Source organism: Haemaphysalis longicornis, unplaced genomic scaffold (genome assembly GCF_048455015.1).
Source record: "Haemaphysalis longicornis isolate Haplotype H1 unplaced genomic scaffold, Haemaphysalis longicornis Haplotype H1 scaffold_10, whole genome shotgun sequence".
Taxonomy (NCBI): Eukaryota; Metazoa; Arthropoda; class Arachnida; order Ixodida; family Ixodidae; genus Haemaphysalis; species Haemaphysalis longicornis.
Genome location: NW_027526204.1, coordinates 61,478,416 through 61,501,183, shown reverse-complemented (window position 1 = coordinate 61,501,183; position 22,768 = coordinate 61,478,416). Strand labels below are relative to the sequence as shown.

At 46.6% G+C, this 22,768-nt stretch overlaps 1 protein-coding gene across 2 annotated transcripts in view; it reads left to right on the top strand.

Moving 5' to 3' along the window:
* LOC144158627 (uncharacterized) overlaps positions 1-22,768 on the top strand; it is a 351,003-nt gene that overhangs the window by 212,973 nt on the left and 115,262 nt on the right. Inside the window, exon 1 of one of the 2 annotated variants that reach the window (XM_077689646.1) lies at positions 10,400-10,660. The exons of the other annotated variant lie outside the window; for it this stretch is intronic. The gene's annotated coding sequence lies outside the window, so the exon portion shown is untranslated. Of the gene's footprint in view, positions 1-10,399; positions 10,661-22,768 lie in introns of those variants that run through there. 2 annotated transcript variants of the gene reach the window in all.

Sequence of the window (22,768 nt, the reverse complement as noted above, 5' to 3'; positions counted from 1 at the left end):
CGAATGGACTTTATAAGCGACCCTGAATTCCGGCGACCGCCGTCCGTCCACATAGCAACAGCTGCGGGTGCGCGCGCTCCTCGTCTTCCTTGGCAACGGGGGGAGATGGGCGCGCGCTGCCTGGCCGCTGACATGGCACATACCCACGTGGGGGATTGGCCAGGAATCGGGCGTGAGAAGGGCTAGAGTACTGACACGAAATTTCAAAGCTGAGATCCGCTCTAGCAATCAAGTACAACGACAACACAAATAGGTGTCTGTGAATAAATGCATCTTTCTTTCTTTGTAGTTGTGTGTGTGTGTGTGATCTCTCTTTCGCGAACATTACCGAACCGCTCAAATTCAACTCGTGCATTCGCACTTTCACATTCTTCCCCTCGGGGAAATGCGGGGAAATTTTTTGGCAAAAGTGTTTTCGGTTTCGTTTTGCGGCCATTCCGTTTGTTTTCGTTTTTTTCGTTTTCACTGAGGTCAGGGTTCACGAACACCCCTATTTCTGGAAATGTGAGGTTCAATATTTTTTTTTTTGGGTCATGGATGGTTCCCTCTTGAAAAAATACAGCTACCAAGGCTCAGGTATTTGCGTGTTTCTCGCTCAATAAATGAATGCTACACTGCATTATTTATTTGGCGTGCTTAGGCTACCCGAAGTTCTGTATAGATTTCATGAACATACATGGCATAATACCGTTATGCAGCGTCAAATGCTAAAAATACAAGCGACAATATACATTTCCTTGAAGCGCGTTCCCGCACTCAGTCTCTAAATTGCAGCACCGGTCCTCTTGGCTCACATCTTTCGCGGAAGATCAAAACGTAGAAAATGTCAAACGCCTAATAATGCAAGCAATCAAGTAGGCGTAAAGTCACCGATCATATAACCCAACCGACGTTAAGCTAATCTCATTTTCGGAAATAATCATCCCCCAAACGATGTCACCCTCAATGTTGCCTTTTCATACGCATTTCATCAAAGCACTGCCGTCCCTATCATGATTATAATCAACATGCTCCAAAGAAAACTTTGTCGTGATCAGGACAAATTTTCCTTTAACTGCGGAGTTCCAGAGAAAGCTGTGAAAGCTGAGAAACACGAACAGGGGCATTTCAGGTGGATGTCAAAAAAAGTTCCCCTTTCGTTTTGCTCAAAATGAACGTTCATTCGCCCTCGTTCACGCACATTTCAGAATTCATAGCATAAAAACCTCAGGTGACTTTGCAAATTTCTCTCTTCCTGTGGTATGCACTAAGACACATTTCATCACCAAGGGCTGTCCTTCCAGTTTAACCACACACAATATGGTTTATTTAGCCTATTGTTTTGCAACAGATTTACCGGAGGAGCTCTGGCAAGATCGCGTTTTGACGTAGCTCGTCGCTCCACGTCGAGCTGGAGGCCAGGCATTTTCAGTGGCGGTTTTTACGGAAAATATGTCGGCTCTTTACAAAGCCTGTTTTACGTTACCAATTTTTAGATAGTTGTGTGTTTAACCCAAAAACGTCAAATTTTCCAGAAAATATTTCAACAATAGAATATTAACCACTCTTGAGGTGCCAATTAATTGTCGTAATATATAAACGTCAACAATTTCAACAATGTTATTCCACAATGGACCATATTCACAAGATCAATCAGGTGATAGAGATGTGCGCTGAGTATACTGAACCCCTATATATAACCTTCATATTTTATGAGAAAGCATTTGACTCGGTCGAAACCCTAGCAGTCATTCAGGCATTACGGAACCAGGGGGTAGATGAGCATTATGTAAGAATACTAGAGGATATCTACAATGGCTCTACAGCTACCATCATCCTCCATAGGGAGAGCAGTAAAATACCTATAAGGAAGGGTGTCAGACAAGGAGACACAATCTCTCCAATGTTATTCACAGCATGCTTACAAGAAGTATTCAGAACGTTGGATTGGGAACAGGTGGGAGTAAGGGTTAATGGAGAATACCTCAGTAACCTCAGATTTGCTGATGACGTTGCCTTGCTAAGTAACTCGGGGGACGAATTGCAAAGCATGCTTTCCGCACTGGGCGAACAGAGTAGAACCGTGGGCCTGAAAATTAATATGCAGAAAACTAAAGTAATGATCAATAACCTCGGGACAGCATATCAGTTTGAGATAGGTGGCGAGGCAGTGGAAGTGGTAAGCGAATATATCTACTTAGGCCAAGTTGGGACCCGAGATCCCAATCATGAGGCAGAGATAATTAGAAGGATCAGAATGGGGTGGGGTGCATATGGCAGACATTCTCAGATAATGAATAGCAGCCTACCATTGTCGCTGAAGAAGAAAGTGTATGACAGCTGCATCTTACCGGTACTCACCTACGGGACAGAAACTTGGAGGCTCACCAAGAGGGTTCAACTTAAACTGAGAACGACTCAGCGGGCAATGGAGCGGAAAATGATAGGTGTAACATTAAGGGACAAGAAGAGAGCGGAGTGGGTCAGGGAGCAAACTGGTGTTAAAGACATATTAGTAGAAATTAAGAAGAAGAAATGGACGTGGGCAGGGCATGTAATGCGAAGGCAAGATAACTGCTGGTCATTAAGGGTAACAGAATGGATCCCGAGAGAGGGCAAGCGTTGCAGGGGGCGGCAGAAAGTTAGATGGGCAGATGAGATCAAGAAGTTTGCGGGGAAAAATTGGTTACAGTTGGCACAGGACCGAGATAATTGGAGAATAATGGGAGAGGCCTTTGCCCTGCAGTGGACGTAGATAGGCTGGTGATGAAGATGATGATGACGATGATGATGATAAACGTCAAGGAATCCCAGTGATTAGATAGTTCCCCTGTAGCTTTCCGTGATAGGTTTTGTTGTTTGGGAATTAACATCGGAATTCGACAGGTGGCTATGCAGAGTGGCGTCTTGAAGAGCGGGGATGCTTGTTCCTCCAAAGTCGCCATTATACAGAACTCTAGCGATCTTTGTTGTCAAGAGTACCAAAAATCATAAAGCACCGCAATCCTCACGCAACGCCAAAATTTGAGAGAACGTCTTTACACTAAAATTTTCGGTTTGCGGCGAATAGTCAAGGGTTAGCAAAGTTGCCTCAGGGGTGGTCGGCAAAAGTAGTTATTGCTACTTTCCTTTGCACGGAAGAGACGCCTCTCATAACATAAGTCATGTACAGTTCAAACGTGACCCGTGATTTTTCTATTTGCATTCATCTGCTTGTTTTACACATTTGTGTATTAAGCCTAAATTCTAATATATTCAGCATGATGGGAATGTGCGTGGCTGGGTGCCCTGCCCAGTTTACTGCTACCACCTCCACGTCCTTTCCCCGTCCCGGTACATGTTCGCTGTGAGGCAATCACACTACAATTTATTTTATAGCACACTCTCAAAGCCCTGGTAGGGTGGTACGGAGCGGAGTGTGTGTAATTTAACATCGCAACCAAAAATTTCATCTTCCTTTTCTTCAAGGAAATAAATGCATAATATGCAGTAGTACCTGGTTTTCTGAAAGTCATAGAATTCGCTAGAAATATTGGAATAAGCGGAGTTTCAAGGTTGGAGAAATGGCAAAAATATGCGGCCAGGTCACTGAAATAAGAGCTAGTGCTGGGAACGAAAGCTCTATTTACTTGAATAACAATAAAGTTTTCTCCAGCTTGCACTGCTTTGGGCGGGACTATTGGGTCGATGTTCAGAAGTATCCGATGTTCAGAAGTATTCAGAAGTACACATCAAGAGTCGGTTCGTCATGAGTCTCACGTATAGCGTGGCGAAAACATAGAACAGCCAGAGCAACCTCTGTTGTGCTCTTGCAAAGGGTAGGTTTACACTTGGTCCGACTTACCAATATAACTGCCTGGTCAATCGCGCCACCCATGGGCTCATGGAGACGCGCACGTCATCACTCCCACAGTTGCTCTGATTTCAAGCTTGCCGTTCACGACCGCGTTCGGCGTGAACTAGGTGCTAAGCGTTCACACGGAGACCTTCTCAGCTGCCTGTAGCGGACGTTGCCTTGTGTCCTCTCTGTGAACATTTCGAAATATCCATGGTCCATCAAAAAAATTAGCAGCTATGCCAGGATATACGTAGCGTGATATAACGTTCAGCAATCCAATTCAATCCAATCCAGTCCAGTCCAGTCCAGTCCAATCCAGTGCAGTCCAGTCGAATCACTGCTCCTCGCGCATGCGGAGCAGGGCTCTCCAGAAACCACGCGAAACGGCTATCAAGCGGCTCCGGCGCAGCGTAAGACTTGGCTACTGCGCAATGGAGGCGCACAGCTGGGCACGCGCCGGCGCCAGTGCGTCTGCGGCCGCTATGACGTCAGTCCTCTGGAATGCGCAGACCGGCGTATGTGCAGGCTCAATTCTCTACACCCCCGTACTTCAATTGGATTGGATTTCCAATACAATCCAATTTAATCCAATCTAATCCAACCCAATCCAATTCAATCCAATCCAATGCTCCTCGCGCTTGCGCAGCACGGCCCTTCAGGGTCCACGTAAAACTGCCCAACCTTGGCCAGTGTAGCTTACGCTACAAAAAAACATTTCGAGATTTATGTATTCTGGTCAAATACAACTCTCTATGGGGGGCTATTTATTTGCACTGCGAGATTTTTTCACGTGAGTGATATTACGAGACATGCGAGTTGCAGACAGCGATGGTGTATTTTATTGAAATGTAATTTTAGTCTTAGCGCCCAAACCCACAGTTTCACACCCAATGACTCTATGTATTCTGCCGCGGTGTGGAATTGTGCTCCACTCCCCTCGCCGACCAGTGACAGCTCGCAACTTGTCTTCAAAAAATTCACCCTTGCTTTTGGCTGGCAGGCATGTAGCCTCCTGGCCAGTGGGACGTGCCCGGTGCCGCCGACTCGTCCTTCTCCTGGCCGGCCGGCGTCAGTCTGATGTGCGCAGGGTCACGATGTGGCCGTGCTTAGAACAGGGGCCCGCATGGCTACCGACAGCGGCGTTAACTAGGGTGTCGATCAGAAGCGCGTCCTCTGTCTTAAACGTTAGGACTTCGACACTGGCCGTCCGAAAGAGGTAATCGCCCTTCTTTGTATACGACACGTCCCGTCTTTTCATTACTTAACGGGAAAGCAGTGGCGCGCATACAGCGTTCTGATTTTCCAGACGGGGAGCGCGTCGCAATGGTCAGGTGCGCAAAAAAGAGTCCCAGAGCGCGCGAGTCCGTTCTTTCCAACGCGGCGCAGCCACCCGCGAGGAAAGGTGGAGAGGGATCCAAATAACACTGAAAAGGCTGCACATCCTCACCGGGCCGTCCGTAGATTACTCTCCCCCGGTGTGGAGGCCCCTACGACGCACGCTGACGTGTTCGTTCGAGCCGCGTAGGTTCTTTTATGTGTGTGCCGACTATAACAGTGACGCTGTTAAGCTGGTGGTTGGGCCGGCGAACGTGCGCATTGTTGGGAATCAGCCATCCCACCGCTGTCACCGCTGTTGCGACTGGCCACCCGAGCGCAGTCACCGGTGTAGCGATGTTGCCTTGCTCCGTCCGCTATCGACGCGGCGCAGAGCAGAGCGACGAAGTCCTCGAGCCGACGAAGAGTTGAAGTAACATTTATATACAGTATATACAGGGTAAGCAAAAGTTACATCATTCGCACAAAGGCGACAGCACCCTTTCACTCGGTGCTTCCGAAGAGACTGGTGCCGGAGAGAAGCCGCCGAGGAAAGCCGACGATGAGAGCATCCGGACTTCTTTTATAGCCCGGGAAGTTCGTTGTGGCCCCAAGAAGTTCGAAATGCTCCAATCAGGGCTCTCGCTGCCTGAAGTTTGAATTCCGACGAATGGTAGCGAAGCGGTGAGTCAGCTGCGCCGCCAATGGGGAAAGGGAGAGCGATGCCGCCGCCGTCTCCGTGACCTCGCCTCCGGGCGTAGCGACATGCCCTTGTTTGGGTCGTTCTCCGCTGAGGGAATCGGCCGCGCCGCAGCGTTTCGAGATGCAGGAGTCGGCCGCGCCGCAGCGTTTCGAGATGCAGGATTCGGCCGCGCCGCAGCGACAAAGGGAGAGGCGTGACTCAGCCTCGCTGTCGGCGCGTCGCCTCGTGCAACGCCTTTGGGCCAGGCGCTCTGGCACAACAGCATGGAATCCTCGCTGAGAGATTTATTTATTTATTTGAAATGCTCACCAACAGCGCAATGGCCTTCTCGGGTGATGCATAGAATACAGACATATAAGGCATACAAAAGACAGAATATGAAAAGGGAAGTAACAGTACAATTATATGGGCATATATACACAAAGAAGGAGAGTTATCAAAGAGACAGAGACATTTTCTGAGCAACAAGAGCACGGAGATTGTGCGTACACTAAACGACAAATACAAGCACAATCGTGATGATTCTCTTCGCTCCGACACACAAGAACAGAGGGAGAAGTGCATGTGCGACTGCGCTATAGAACATGTGCAATCTGGATGGAAAATTTTTTTTCCATCTTTTTCCAAGATGATGCCATCGCGCGCGCCGGCACCGCAGCTTCGCCTCGCCGCGCTCGAGCGGGACAAGACTCCTGTCGCCACTTGTTGGAAGTGCGACACAACTGCTACAAGGCCGGATTTGGAAACGCGTCGCGGGTTGGCTCGCCCTATATTGCTTGTTGTGACGAGTGGTGTAGTTTAGAGGATGCACAGAGATTGATTGTTTGTTGGGTTTAACGCGCCGACGCAACGCAGGCGATGAGGCGCGCTGTAGTGGAGGGCTTCGGTTTAATTTGGACCACCTGGGGATCTTTCACGTGCGCCGAAACCTCGTACACACGGGCGTTTTTGCTTTTCGCCTCCATCAGAAAAGAGGCCGCCGCGGCTGGGAATCGAACTCGCGACCTCGTGGCCACGCCTTAGCCACTGAACCACCGCGACGGGTGATGCACACAAATGAATTATGGCCAAATTATAGAAGTCAAAAGGCCGAGAAGCGGTAACGTTAATAGGATTCTTAATTAGCGTTCCAAACGCCAGACCACACAATACGAACGGTGGCCAGTCGAACGAGTTCAAATTTTGAGCAAGCGCTCATCCCGCTGCGCCATCCCCTACTCTTGGGGCTTCAACACAAAGCCTGTGGGCCCACGTGCATTGTACATACATAAAGGCCGCGTGTTCATTGCTCTTTCGGGAGCCAACTAAGACACCACGTAGAAAACTTGACAGACTCTTGAAGCATAACCCCGCAGAAACTTTGGCCGAGTCTCCAAGCATGATCTTGCATAAAGTTAGGCGAACCGAGAATAAGTTAGGCGGGGCCACCAGCCTCGCTGTGTGCCCAGTCTTCCAGGCCACTCGTGCGAAGCTGCCCCAATTGTTTTGTGACGAACAGTGACCATAACAGGCGGATAACTACTTAAAAATCAACCTGTTAATTACGACTTATCGTGGTTCTATCAGGATATGCGAGGCGTGCATGGACGATGCTGCTCATAATCTCCCAGTACCGTCTCGTGTTTTTTGGTAACCATGTTTGGAGAAATAAATTTCTCACTTTACCAGAGCGCTCTTCTATAAAACTCTCCTTTAAACCGATCCAGGAATCTGTTCAGGACTGTTCCTTCGATTCGTTCCGGTTGCGGTTCAGTTCCGAAATGGCAGATGGCGGAAAAATTGTGGGTTCGATCCGGTTCTGACTTTGGGCAAAAAAACTCGTTCGCTGCCAGCTTTTGGTTCCCTTTCGGTTCCGGTTCGACATCCTTTTCAAGGCTGTCGGTGCACGGAGCAACTGTCGGGAAAGGCTGCAGCAGAATAGTGAGAAGCCATTCGGTGAGGCTGTGACTGACTGTTGGCAACGCTGACGAGCTTTGAGCACAAGACGTCTTCCGGATAAAGTGGAGACTAGGCCCCGCGATGACCAGGGCGTGTCAGTGGCTGATGGCTAGCGGCGGGAGGAGTCCTTGGGCCTATATACGACTCAACGACACCTCGTTCTCCGCGCTCTGCGCCAGTGGCACACTGCCTAATCGTCGGGCGGACACCGGGATCGGCCAACCGCGTCTGGGACGGTCCTTGATCCTACGAAGCAAAACGTATCCGTCATCTGGTCAATACCGGTTCGGTGGCTGGATCGGTCGCGTCGGGAACGGTCATTTGCCCTACGATGCAAGGGGTAGCCTTCTCTACCTCCACTTCCTCCACGCGGCTTCCTCGTGAGCAGGCGCTACGCCATTACTTCGGTGGATTTTCCGTCACTCTTCACCGACCACCCACTACAGGAAGAAGAGTTTGGGGCAAATTTACATTCCACAAAACATTATCGGTTAAGGCCTTTGTGCGGAAACAAAGACTAATCTTAGCGACTCCGCTCGTTACGAACTGGCTCAATTGCATTGGCTGCAAGCAGTCTCAAATGTACAATAAAGGGTCTAGCTCCCAGTCTATAGGTGACATTTTTTTCTCGATGGCAACACCTAATAACGTTTACTGTCAAAAATCTTGAAAAGTGCTTTTTCTAACTTTTTATTGCTGCCTATCTTACAAAGGCTCCGTATCAATTGCGTGCGTGCCCCGCTTCATTGTTGCCGAACTCCTTAAAAAGAAGGAGGAACAAAAGTTGTTACGAAACAACTCACTCAGAAACGTAAACGGAATTGAGAACGGTAAAACGAACGCCGCTACCGTGTCTTCCTCCGCATCCGAGAACCGGATGACCGCCAAATACAGGCCGTGTACGCTTTCAACCAGCTATGATATGAAGTATAAAGCAAGCAAATAGAGAAGGCGGCATTTTGATGCGAGAGCAGTAAATCACTCATCAAGCGAAGAAGCTGGTGTTGGCATTGCCGTCTTTAGCAGAAAGCCGGCCGGTTGTTCACGAGTCTCTCAAACATTCCATAGTGGGATTCGTTCAATAATTGCACGAGCTTAACGTCGGCTGGACCGAGATGCGTTCGTACGCGCCAACTCACTGCAGAATAAGTAAAACAGGGAGGGAAAGAACGCAGACAACACTGTAAAACTCTCCATCATTAAGTCTCCCGTTATACGGTGGGCCCAACGTACAGCGAAGCGACGTGTGAAAGCGTTTTGAAGACAAATTGAAGACATTCGAAAGCGTTTGCAGCAACTTAATTGCGAAGCAAACCGTCTAACGCGGCCAGGAACGAAGCACTAGGAGAACATGGAGTGGAAGCAAGGAAACGTGTCGCAGGCGTTCATTTGAACAACAATGCGTCAACATACAAGAACCTGAGGTGTCCTTGGACTGTTTAGGGCATAGTGCGCAGGTACATATTTTGACCAAACCCCGGCGAGGTTATGTGCCCAGGATGTCTTGTGGTTGAAATCCCATGACAATCAGCCTCCCTTTATTGGCGCTTTCCCTATTAATCTGTCTAGCAATGTATTGGTATATTCGTTATTGCGCAACCGCCACAATGAAGATTTGCATTGACTGTCCCGCGATAATGCTTGAAAAGTTTATCCCATACCTTCGGATCAGTTACCCGGACAACAATAATTACAGTCCCATTTTAAAGCAGGTAGCGTTTATTGGGCTATGTAAATATAAAAACTGTTCCGTCTTTTTGTGTGTCTCCAGAACAAGTAATTCGGGATTGGTAATTAGTGAGCAATCAGCGACCCACGTTACTTTACACGTTGTGGCATCTCGGACCAGTGGCCCATGACTCAGAAATTTGCAGCGACCCAGCGATTTCGTGGTCCTGTGTGGAATCAATGTGGCGTGAGATCACACCGGTCTCCAAGAATTGAGGATATGCACTTTTTACGCAATAATCAGCTCGTGTTATTCACGCGGAGCTGGCAACATCATCATCAGTCCCCGAACGTGTCCCATATGCATTGCCGGTGCCAGAAACCGTGCAGGGCGGGCCTTCTTCACTTAGGTTGCGCAGTTCATACGATGACATGCCAAAACAGGTGGTTGCTTTGCACGTTTTATCGCTGGTAATGAGAAGTGGGTGTTAGTAATTTAGCCGTACGCTTAGTTCGTCCCAAAAAGCCCCCACGTTAGGCAGGTAGAGAGGACAGCTGAAAAGAATGTGCGCGTGCCCCAGAAAAAAAAATTAAACTGGTTTGAACATTGCACAACCTCGTAGACATGCCCTGGAAGCTCCTGCGGTTTTGGTGAAGCTTTCATGAAGTAGAAGTTTCAATTTATTTCAACCTATGTCTGCAGCAATGCGTAATCCTGGAAGTTCTCCGAGAAGTAATGCGTAATTGCACGAATAAAACGTCAAAGCATTACCCAGACTTCCCAACAGCAGGAAAGCCTGCGCACCTGCATTTGTTCATGTCTAGATCTGTTCTTTTCGAAAGCAGCAGGTGGAGGCAGTTTCTTTTGCTAGCACAAAAATGCGTACCCAGACTAACGACGGTCACAAGCATATATTTATAGAAGCGCTATTTTTGCCTGCAAAACGTCACGACCGCAAGACAGAGCGGCTCCCGAGAGAGCTGGGAAATAACCTTTCGCGAAAAGAATACCTCAGGTATTCTTACCAGGCGGATTTTTTACTCTAGTTTAAGCAACCGCAGTGCCGCGCCTTAAACATAACGTGTGGGCGTAGACTCCGTAGGATGGCTTCGAAAACCTGACTTACCGGGACTCCCAGTTCGCATGTGTTGAGCAGGCAAGAACGAAAACGAACAAAAGAAGGACAGCGTGTTCTGGCAAGAAACCCGCGGGAAGCATGGTAAGTCTCATGCGCTTGCAATGCAGGGGCCAATGGTATATGCGTCTGAAGAATCTGGTGAAAAGAATAAGAACGCAGATGAGTGTCTTTAGAAGATTTTACGGGGATCGGAAGGCGCGACAATGCGTGAAAAATTCTTCTGCGGTTGTAACATTCCGAAATCTGGAGTTGAAGATGACCCCGAATAATATTTTAACGGAAGCACTTCAATAGGACGCACTAGGGAAGCACTGGGTGTTACCTTATTATATTTTATATATATTGCAATATATACCTCACAAGCCGGTGAAGGGGCGTCGTGGAGGGTGGTTAGTACTGATATCCCTGACAGTTTAAAAAAACTTCTAAGTTTACAGAGTAAGGAAGGGTTATCTTCAGCGGGCATCAGTTGTGTGCCGCTGTTGAAAAGAAAAAAAAATCTTTTTTTTTTGTTTAAGAAAGAAATATCACTTGATTCATCTATGTGGTTTAACCTGCCGAAGCTATAGTATACACCTCCGATATGAGGCGCGCCGTAGTTTAGGGCTCCGGGTAAATTTTAACCACCTGGAGATGTTTAGAGTGTGCCGAAATCTCGACACACGTGCTTCTCGCTCTTACCCTCCCTCTGAAAATCAGCCACCATAGCCGGGATCGGACAGCTGCTATCGCTTCTCACAGCAGGAAATTTAATGAGGTTGTGGATGTCAAAAACGACGTCCAAGTTGTTCATAATTAACAGAGATTATATGCATTGAGTCTTGTAAATAAGAAGAGGTTGAAGAGCAGCACACACAACAATGCCCCAGATCAACGAAGGAGACGATCTACAGAGTGCCTCATAGCCCTGTGCGTGCAAAAATGTTGGCCGCTCATTGAAACTTATCCCGTTCACCTTCACTCCGGTTTACGTCATTTGCCCTGCTGCTACTTAAAAATGTCAATCTGTTCAAATTTATATCTTCGTTGACTCCTGAAACACTTTTTATGTGTTTATTTCAAGCTGGCGTGACAAATCTTTGACATAAAAATTTAGCATGCGGGCAGCGGCGAATGGTGTACGGCACCGTGTAGGTACATTTGCACCTCCAGCACCACATATGAAAGCTTTAGAGGAAAGCTTCTCTGGTGCAAATTATTTCGTACGCTTCCACTACACTGGACTTCGTACCAAGATGTCTAATAACACCGAGATAAACCACAACACTTACTGATAGAAACACAAAGAAGGGGCTCAACGACATGTAAACAAGGTTGTGTAGATGTTCATAGTGAAAGGAAGGGTGTGCTATTTGCCACACGCTTATATTTTATTCGTCCTAAAATAGGCACATCAATACGAGAGTATGTTGCAAGGTTCTTGCAACATGTCATACGCGTGGCCGAAATGAACAAAGTTTCTCAGCACGCGCAACCGACTGTTTCATTGTGGTAAAACAAAAAAAAATGCGATATAGCATTCGTGGTGTGCACACTGCGTATTTTGCTTTAAATAGTTTGCACTGAAAGAGGAGGTTAAGCTCAACCTTTAAGAAATATCCCTGCTTTCATAGGCACCACCTATCACATGAATAAAATATTTGTCGTTGGGTGTATGAAGCGATTCTTTCCTTTGCCTTATGTCTTCAGAGGCACAATGCTTTCACACGACTGGTTGAAGCAAGAGTTACCTGAGGAGTATAGCGTCAGTGTGATGCTAAACACGTACGCGCACTCCCCGTCCACAGGTTCACATGCAGAAGCAAATGCCAGAACAAGCCCTAAGACGTAACCACGGGCGAACTCGTAACATATCTAGCCGTCAAGTTTGCGGTTGTGGCCCCAAAATATTGATGTGAATAAAATGTTGTAAATATGGGCCACAGAATCTAAATGAGTCAAAAGTGATAATTGACACATTTCTACGTATTCTGAATTTTTTTCTTCACATGACAGTGGGGAACCAGGTGCAAGAGAAACGTTTTTGATTTCTTGCACAAGGGCCGTAGAGGCGATTAGAGATTGAGCGTTGTTTAGAGCGCTTGAAACATGGTTGAAAAAGAAAAAGTGTGATGCTGCAAATAACACAGTGCCGTTTTTTGAGCAGGCAGAATTAGAGTAATTAGTCACAGTTAGGTTGCCATTAAATACGGACTACCAACAGGGAGATTCTGACATTTACTTAAGGGCAGCTGCTATTAATTTTACCGAGCTCCCTGTTTGCAGAAGAATATTCTGATTATGTCAGGATTATATTAGTTCTTGAAGATGACGATCTTAGATTAGTAACAAAAGCCAAACCTTTGGTTTACTAGTTGTGCTGAAAGCAGGGAAACGCTTATACTTCAGGATACGCCAATGCATGCGCATTATGCCAACCTCTTTCTATTCAGGGGTGAGCTTTGTGCGTGTCTTGCTAGCTGTGGAACATCGCAACAGACTGCTTGGGTAGGGAACCTCGACACATTACAACAGGCGGCTAAAAAATGCTGCCTGTGTAGTTTAATACAGTTTGCTTTATCGCTCCGAAAGTATAAGTGATACAAAATGCTATGTGATCAATGTTTTAATGTAGTCGTTCATAGATGTGGTAAGCCTGCCAGTCATTTATGCCTCAGCGGTTTTTGCTCATTTATAAAAAAAATTGGTGTCGCTTCGCACTACTGGTGCGAAGACTAGGCAAACATCGAAGCTAGCGGCCCCTTCTAGCTCATGATTGGTTGGGATAAGTGTGTGCGTGGTTATGCTTAAGGACCCAGCGAAGTTTTCTACATAGTTATTCTTCAAGATGGTTATGCTTCGACCGCACGTCGAAGGCGCGCAGGAACTCGTCCAAGCTCGCAAACTCCCCGTGCTCCAACGCCTCGTGCATTTCGTCGTACTTGGCCTTCAAGCGCCGTCGACGCACCCGTACGACAACAACTGCAACTACCACCGCCAACTACCACAACCTACGCCACGTGACCACCCCCAATGCTCTGCATTTACTCGTGTCCCTCGCGCGGGGCATGCGACGGAGGCTTTTTTTTGGGGGGCACGTTCGAAGGCCCAACCACCTTCTTAAACAGCATCGCTATTAAAACCTACATTGCACGGTCTGCGGACTAATATATTAATAGGTACTGCTGATCATTAGTCGCCTGAATGCCACCGTATGAGCTCTTGTTTGACGTGTCAGTTGTATTGAAAGGACAGCACACATATCTGTGAATACATAACACGGAATGTGCATTTCTGCGTTTTGGTGGGTTGTCACGACGCTCCATTTTGGTTCCGAGCTTTTATACTCATCAGAATCTTCGGGAGCATCACAAAGACCATGTGAGAAAGTTACAGAGGCTTAAAGCTGAACACTAGAAAGGGGCTCTAGTAAACTTCGAGCTTCTTAAAACTCCGATTGAATCCATTCTACGCCAACTATATCACTCTGAAAACATGAAAATAAGTGTATTTTTGCGTAGCCTTACTTATGATCAGTGGTGTCGTACCTGGGATGTGGGTGTTGACAGAGCTGTATAGTTTCTGAACAGAAAAGTACCTTTTACACCGACAGCTTCAAATAGGTTATTGAAAGTGGTTATTGTATAGGGAGCACTTTGCCTCAAACAGTCTCGGTCACCTTGCCTGCCTGGCCATGTCTCCCTTGTCAAGGAGCCGTAGTTAGTAACACCGCGCAAGTGCTGCCAAACGAAGGTTTGAAAAACGAAATTATTTTTGCACTCCTAAAGTTCAAAGCATTGAACGAACCCACTGCCCTGTGATTCTGAAGCGTAAATCAGAATCATTCGTGACAAGAATACAGTGATAATGATCTGCTATTGCGAATTCTGCAATCGTTTTGCGGCCTCTTTAAACACCTGGGAGATACAAGAAAATTCGTCATAGCTCGTAGGTATTGGTACAGCTAGTGATAGGAACACCGGATGTACGTGCCGTGGAGGTCTAGACTACTACCAGCACTTACAAAACACTTGGCGTATGTTCTGACGACCGCTTGGTAACACAAAGTTCTCATTCCCCACCACTATATATGGAGGTCATCTTCCCCGTGATCATACCCTCATATGGATACGTAATACCTCCCCAAGATCACTTTTTTTTTCTCGTTTATAGCCTACACAGGGCGTAATTTCAACCTCATTACTGAGTGGAAAAGCATTCCATGTTGGCTGTACCACATCATACTATTGTCTTTACTTTATGCTTGTATAATTCTCTGAAAGATGCTGCACTAGTTAGGAAGAATTAACCAAAAATACCCCCTAGGTTTTTCTATAAACTGCTCCACTGCGCGAAACGTTTCCAGAATTAGTTACTTTGGCCGCCCTCTCCCAGACGTGCAATGCTCTTGTTCCAGCTTGTTCATTGTTCAAGACAGCTGTGAAACGTCTGCAGTGGGGTAGCCGCCCGCGTCACTTTATATCCTTTTTTCTCTCCTGCACTTTAGAAAGCCTTTTGCGGTGGCTTTCTAGGATGGCAAATAAAATAATTCGCAGAACAAAAGAAACGAGATTTGGTGCAAAGACAAGGCCACATTGTCACCGAATTCTTTAGAACCTTCCTTTTTTAGGGCTGTGGTAATGGTAAACATTTCACTGTATACAAGTACCTCACCTCAGTTTGAGAAAGTGCTGCCGTTCCTTTTTATTGTACCATGCTGGTGATTGAGCACTTCCAGGTATGTTTGCCAACTGTCTGAGCTTGTAGAAATGGTCTGCGCCTTTGTGGTCGGTGAATTGCAATAATATTGTTTCCAGATTTGATTTTCTTCCCTTACCCTTTAATATCAGAAATGTTGCACTTTCAACAGACTTTATTGCCGCTTTCTCACTACGTCGGAGTTATAAAACCTGATATAGTTTACTCACATATTCCCAAGTTACATTCTTGGTGAGTTTCTAATTCATCATTAACATAACAGTACTTGTCAAAACTATTTACACTGAATATACGCATTAGATGAAGAACAAACTTGTCACTATCTCGTCTCATTTGATATCATTATTTCAGTTTGATATTTATGTAGTTAGTTTATAGTTAGGTGTGACACCATTTCCGTCTATAGAGTAGAATTTCGAAGAATACTCTTGAATGCTTCGATTCTGTTTGTGGTTCGACGACGAAGAAATATTCTCGTATAACAATTGTGTTCATGCCTTCACTGATTCTGCTTGTTCGAAGACATTCCTTTGTCTAGATAGGCGGCAGCTCATCACGTTTAAACTAGAGAACCCATCGTATAAACTTTTCTGTACCGGTGATGCGTCTTCAAGAGATATGATTACCATGATTACTGGGCCGGCACAAACCCATCCACTACATTCAGCGTAAACTCCCTTGCTCCCATAGTTGCTGTTGCTTCGATTGTTTTCTGCCGTCGTCTGCTCTCCGTATTTTGAAAATTACTTAGTTTTATCAAATACAGATTAACGCTTGAGAGAGAAAGAGCGCACCGACCAAGTAATGAAAATGAATACGAAAAACTTAAATACGTTTCGGCTCCCCTGTGGGACCCGAAACGTACTTTAAGTTTTTCTTTTTTATTACTTGGTCGATGCCCTCTCAAATGTACCCTCCTGACCAGACTGGCGTCTGTCAAACCCTTGACTTCATACTAATTAACCGTTAAGCTAACTTATTTACGAATTAGCTTTCTCGTTATGCTACCTGCCCGCCAGATAACACCACCGCCAGAGGTCGATTGCAACACCGCGCGCCTGAAAGTTTGCGTTTAATGTCTGGCTGGCTCTGACTTCGGCCTAACAATGAAGCGCGTAGCAATATATTCGGCATGCGCCTCAGAATGCCGACTTTACGCACGCTTACGCGTCGTTAGGTAAGTACGTCGATTTTACGCGCGCATGTGGTTGGGCCATAGGCATGCCAGGAGGGAAACGGGGCATCAATCGAGAGTGGGCGCGCTTACCGGACATGATTCTTGGGGTTATAAACAAAATCATATGTTCGTTTTTGGTGCAGGTGGTTGCTTTATTCGCCGTGCGTGACAGCGCGGCGGGGGGGGGGGGGGGGGGAGGGGAAGCCCCATAAACCCTCCCCCACTTGCTACGCCCCTGAGTTGTGCCTGTGTACGTTCCCGATATCCCTGCGCCCTTGTGGCATGGGGGCACGATCCATTCGTTCTTTCACTGATTGATCGTGTTACAATTTTTTTACGTGCACATATTTGGTTTCAAGCAATCAAGATTGTGAACAATTTCAAGGAATGCTGGTACTTTAGATTTGGAGGCCACATGATACACAACGACATAGCGGAGGTTACTGAAGTTTTTACTCCAATTTTGCTCAGATTGATGGTTTGGTTCGTGGATCCTGTGTTCTACACTGTTGGACACTAAGTAGTGCGCGTGGATTTCGCTTCGCGTTTGTTGCACTCGTCAAATACTTGCTGGCCTGATCATTGAAAGAAGCAAACCAGGATGCGTGCGGCATAGATGGCGACACAGGAGTGTGACTAGGGGTGCAAGCTCATGTACTCGTACAAGATGTTACATGCTTCGAGAAGAAATGACAAGGACAGTAAAACAAACAAAAAATTCCCCGCATTTCCCCGAGGGGAAGAATGTGAAATTGCGAATGCACGAGTTGAATTTGCGCGGTTCGGTAATGCTCGCGAAAGAGAGATCACACACACACACACAACTACAAAGAAAGAAAGATGCATTTATTCACAGACACCTATTTGTGTTGTCGTTGTACTTGATTGCTAGAGCGGATCTCAGCTTTGAAATTTCGTGTCAGTACTCCTTTAAGCGGGTGCATTAGCCCTTCTCACGCCCGATTCCTGGCCAATCCCCCACGTGGGTATGTGCCATGTCAGCGGCCAGGCAGCGCGCGCCCACCTCCCCCCGTTGCCAAGGAAGACGAGGAGATTCCTGGCCAATCCCCCACGTGGGTATGTGCCATGTCAGCGGCCAGGCAGCGCGCGCCCATCTCCCCCCGTTGCCAAGGAAGACGAGGAGCGCGCGCACCCGCTGCTGTTGCTATGCGGACGGCGGCGGAATGCGGACGGCGGCGGACGCTTCAGGCTCGCTTAAGAAGTGCATTCGCACTTAAAATGAGTAACGGGACCACTGTTTCCGGTCAAGTGAAAGAAACCAGGTCGAGCACGTACTCCAGAGTTCTGTACGAGCAAAGCAATGCGGTAACAGAAGTGGTTATTATTACGGAAGTACAGCTACCTTTGCAATACCAGCCAAAATAGCAACAGTGAATATAAGTACAGACGTTGCCAAAGACAAAGCTAAATGTATACAGTACGCAGGTGAGTATTGGCGTTAGCACTGAGCATGTGCACCACAGATGAGTCAAGGGGCCCACTCATGATAATATTGGGCCATTTTAAACAAACTGAAGGAAGTCTGTAGGGGGATAACGGACCGATGCACGTACCTAGTTGGGTGCGCATTCACTGGTTTAATGTTGGTCGGATTTGCAACCACTTTTCTCTTGAGAAATTCTATCAACGATACCTTTGCTGGGTCCGCCTTCGGCGCAGTGTTATATCACAGGTTGTTAATGTGGCAGGCATGATTTCTCTTAAAAAGGTACTTCTAAATAAGCAACACCACACGGATAACTTTTGCTCGCCCTTGGTTGTTCCGGATGCTCCTTGCTTTCGAGTGAGCGGGATGTTCTCGGGGTTTTGTTGCTGTTGTTGTTTTACAATCCGCACGAATGGGCAAAAAATCTACGGAACCTTGCACTCATGCGCAAGATTTGAATCCCGAAGCTGTTGTAGGTGAGCATTGACGGCCACATAGTTAATTTCAGCAGCATGCCCTGCCTTCCGGATCACGGCCTCTTCGTCGGCAACGCGAACTGTCCGCGGCCGTGCCGAGAACTGCGAAGACGCTGCGCGTGAGGTCTGTTGTACGATACTGAGCCCATGCGCACGACGACGCGAGCTCCCGCGCGAAGGGCTCCCCTACGATACTGAGCGCATGTGCAAGCTTCTCTCGCCTGTTGCTGCGGCCGCTATCACGTGCCTTTCCGTTGTAGATAGGGTATTGCGACAGCGGCGTGACGCCTACGCGATAGCGTTCGTCACGGGGAGTTTTCGGCGCGCACAAACCCCGAACTTACGGCCAGTAACAACTGCTCCGCTGTTAAAAAAGCTTTCGTGAATGTCCGTGTGTATACTTTTCGTCCCGTGTGTTTCTTCTGCGCTACATTTGACCACTATGAATTATCAACTAGCCCAGTCTACATCATTGCTAAGGCTCCAGAAGCCACGTTTCTTAACAGAAAACTTCTAGACCAAAAAAATCTGCGGTTTAGCCGAGTTGACGGTCCTCATAATGTATTTAAAATGAGCAAGCATCCATTGCGGCACAGTCTCCTTCCAGGCCCAATATTTCGTCTCAGGGAGTCGCAATATTTAGTGGCCGCGGGTACGCATCGTAGAATCAATTTTTGAAAATGTAGTGTGACAAAATTACAATGTTTTACAGTAATATTTTGTTAGGCGCAACAAAAAGAACCAATTTCTCCCAGATAGGTTCATTGATTTGGTTGCGTAGACACACTTTGAAATGGCACCAGTTCACCCCGGTAGGTATAACACCACCAGTGATACAAAAAATAAAATAAAATTATAAAATGAAGGCAGTTCTTCAAAACTAGAATATCAAGCGAAAATTCACAATCAGAAGTATTTTTTGAAAAACAAAACATTTGGAATCTAGATATTCAGGTCCCCTTGACAAAAAAAGTTATCGGCCCTCTGCCCTAGTGATATGATAGCTCAGTGAAGCTGTGAAAACTCTGATGTACCACTCCCCGAGTCACCACCTGTCACCTGACGGGGAAGCCAAGGCAAGACCAGCCGTTACCAGACAAGCCCACAATGGATTTGTGGTGGGCTTGATATACACTGATCATCGCACTCGCAACTGAAGACCCAATTTTGCATCAGGTGAGCTTGAACGTACGCTGCTGGGTGATCAGTGGGGACGGGTCGGTGTGAAATGTTTCCGACACGAAATACTCAACTTACAACACTCGCTGATCGGTGCCAGCACATCGACAATGAAATCACTCACAACCATAGGGATAAAGTAACTCACTGTCCAAGGACCCCAAAGCACTTCTCAAGGGTACTGAATGCAATAGCAATATTGCTCAATTGCCCGCTTGAGACACTTCAGTGCTACCCGCATTTTCAATGAACTTGATCTTCTTGCCGCTTGACACGATTTTTCTCGCAGTCCATTTCCAATCTGTCTGCTGTGTATGACGTCATGGTTTGTTCCTTTTCGCTACTCTCAAGTTAAATTCCGTCTCTTTGAACACCTCAAGCGGAGAAACGCCAAACAAACGAGGCTCTGGCTAGCGTTGCGTTCAGACGGAACGATAAGCATAAGTAAAGTTCCATCAGTAGTCACCACTAAAGCTTCGTCCAGATGAAGAGATATTCGCCACACTAAATTGACGCCGAAGAGTCGCAGTCGCGCTTGATGTCGGTAGATACGTAGAGTTATACTCAGATTCCGATAGTATAATGAATATTTTTTTGTTCAGATATACAATTTCCTGCAAAGTTGCATCCGGCCGTTGAATATGCTACCGTCCGAATACATGGTCCCAAGGCTTCACAATATTTCAGCGTGAGCAGTTTTTCTGGATTGTTACCCTACCGGTCAAACCGCTTCCGCTCACTGACTAGCCAGAGTCAATGTTAATTATTAGTCACTGTCAATAAATACGGATAATAGGACGTAGCTTTAGCGATGACTATGTCGGCCTTGGCTTCAGTGAGCTGTAGAGGTTTGTCCGGTTCAGCAAAAATCAAGAGCGATTGCTCTCACCGCGTGAACTGTAAAGCGGACGTGAAGTATAACTATTACAAAATGTTAGCTACGGGCACAAAAAAAGACTAAAAACCACGGGGGAGTCGAACCAGCGACTACAACGTCCGCAAGCAGAGGCGTTGCCCCTACAGCGAATTCCGAGACGGGAAACGGCGTATAATCGGCGCCCTTTCTGGCAGTGCTTGGCATTCCGTCTGGACGGAACATTAACAAGCACTAGCGTTCCGTCCGGATGGAACTTTAGCAGTGCTGAGCGTTCCGTCTGTAAGGAGCGCTAGCCGCTCCCAACAAACAAACGCATCCGGACGAGCGCCTCATACCGTAGAGAGCTTCGCGCTTCGAAGACAAGTCGATGAAGTTGGATTTATCGGAAGGCGTTTTGATGGGAAGGCACCGAGAAATGTATGAAAACAGCCTAAAGCGGGCTCATTGTAACAAGGGGAACATACAGTTAAGCGAGATTGGAGGCCTGGAGTTGTTTCTTGGGGGAATGCTTGATTACTGGCAGGAGTGGTTCCTGCGTTCGTTACACACAAATTTACGGGGACTTGTGGAACCTCGGTTCTAGCAAGGCGGACATATTTCGTCTGTGGGACCATGTTGTGGCATGAAGCTTCCAATGTGAATCAAAAAGTGAAAATTTTGAGCTGCAATATTTGCAATAATAACAATAATAGTTATAATTAATAGTAATATTAGAAAAACCTATCTATTAAGCAATCAATCGACAGGTATTTAAGTTGCCCTAGGAACAGCCGGAGCACCCACACACTGGTTGGTGCACGGAACAAAAAGCTGAATAAAATGTGCGGTACGATGTGCACATCTAACAAAGGAACGCAAATAATGGCTCACGTGCCCCGCACACACCCACACATGCACGCGCGCTGACAATCACACGAACACACTACATATCGAAATCATATATTGCTTGTTTTACAAAAATTAACATGAATGGCGCTTACCTGAAAGGCAGGTACAACAAAACATATATAATTTTGTGGATAGCCGTTCTGCAATAATTTTGCTGGGAAGCGAAAGGGTGTCATTAGTATTTTTAAGAACCGTAGCTTGCGAATTGGCTGCAAAACATATTAATATAGATGAAAAAACCAAAGAAGATAATATTGAACCTTGCGTAGTACCTGCAAGGAAAAATGGGTATTTGGGAAGCCAGGTTATAATCTGGTGAAACAACCAAGAACACAAAAGATACATTTTGTGTAGGTCCCAGAACAGACCTAAAAACCGCATCATTAGATTGTTCTTAACAATGTCTTCTGACGAAGAGACCTACATGGATTAGAAAATGAAGAACAAGCTAATAATCGGCAAATTTTCACAATCAATGGATCGTGCGACTATTTTAATAAGGTCATAGTACCCCCCCTGGGCGCTAAAACCAATACACCGAGGTGATATACCCGCAGTTTTGTCTGATAAATGCAAGGCATAGTCTGCAGAATAAATGCGGTTAACTTGAGGCACTTTAGGCAGTGTAGACATACACACCGACAGGCAGCATCATCTGTAAAGCCTACGTTGTAAATCTGGGATCTGTTTTGTGAGAGGTATATCAATGGTTTGAATGTCATGAGAGTACCGGCGCTATAAGATAAATTTCTGAATAATAATAAAAAAAACAGACTGATAGGACATTTCAGTTAGTGTAAAGCACGTTTGCAGTCATTCAAGTAGAACCATAATTCTTATTAGAGCGAACAAAAATTTACTTCCCTACCACTCTATGAGACACGATGCCCAGAAAAGCTGGGCGCAGTCTTAGGAGTAGACAGAAGAAAACACGTTTGTTCGTGATTTGTGATAGAGCACAATTCCTAGTTAGTAAACTGAATGAAGCGGGGAAGGGCTGGAGATTTATTCTAGCGGAATAGCACGGGGCTGTCCGTTTCGCTCCCCTAGAAGCCCATCCGTTGACAGCCGACTGATTCTACAGTATTTGCTTCGCCGCGAACAACGTAACTGCTAAAAGCAGTGTTCCGTACGAGGTGCTCTTTGATATCCATAACCCAAACCCTTGTGTTTGCAAAGAAGTTTATTCATTGGCTAACTCAGTCAGGGGTGTTGTCTGTGCTACATACGCCAGCCTGTAACGGTGTTTTCTTCCTACCTGTATCTGATTCTTTCCTACCTTCGCATGAAGTTTCGAATCCCGGCAGTGTGCTGATATTTTAGTTGTTTATGGCGAATTTGCTAAAGCCAAAACCTTTTCCAAATTCCGGACTGCCGAAACTAAGGGACGTTGCGTTGGCTTGCACTACTTTAACCTTCACTTACTACTTTTACGCTGCCGATCGGG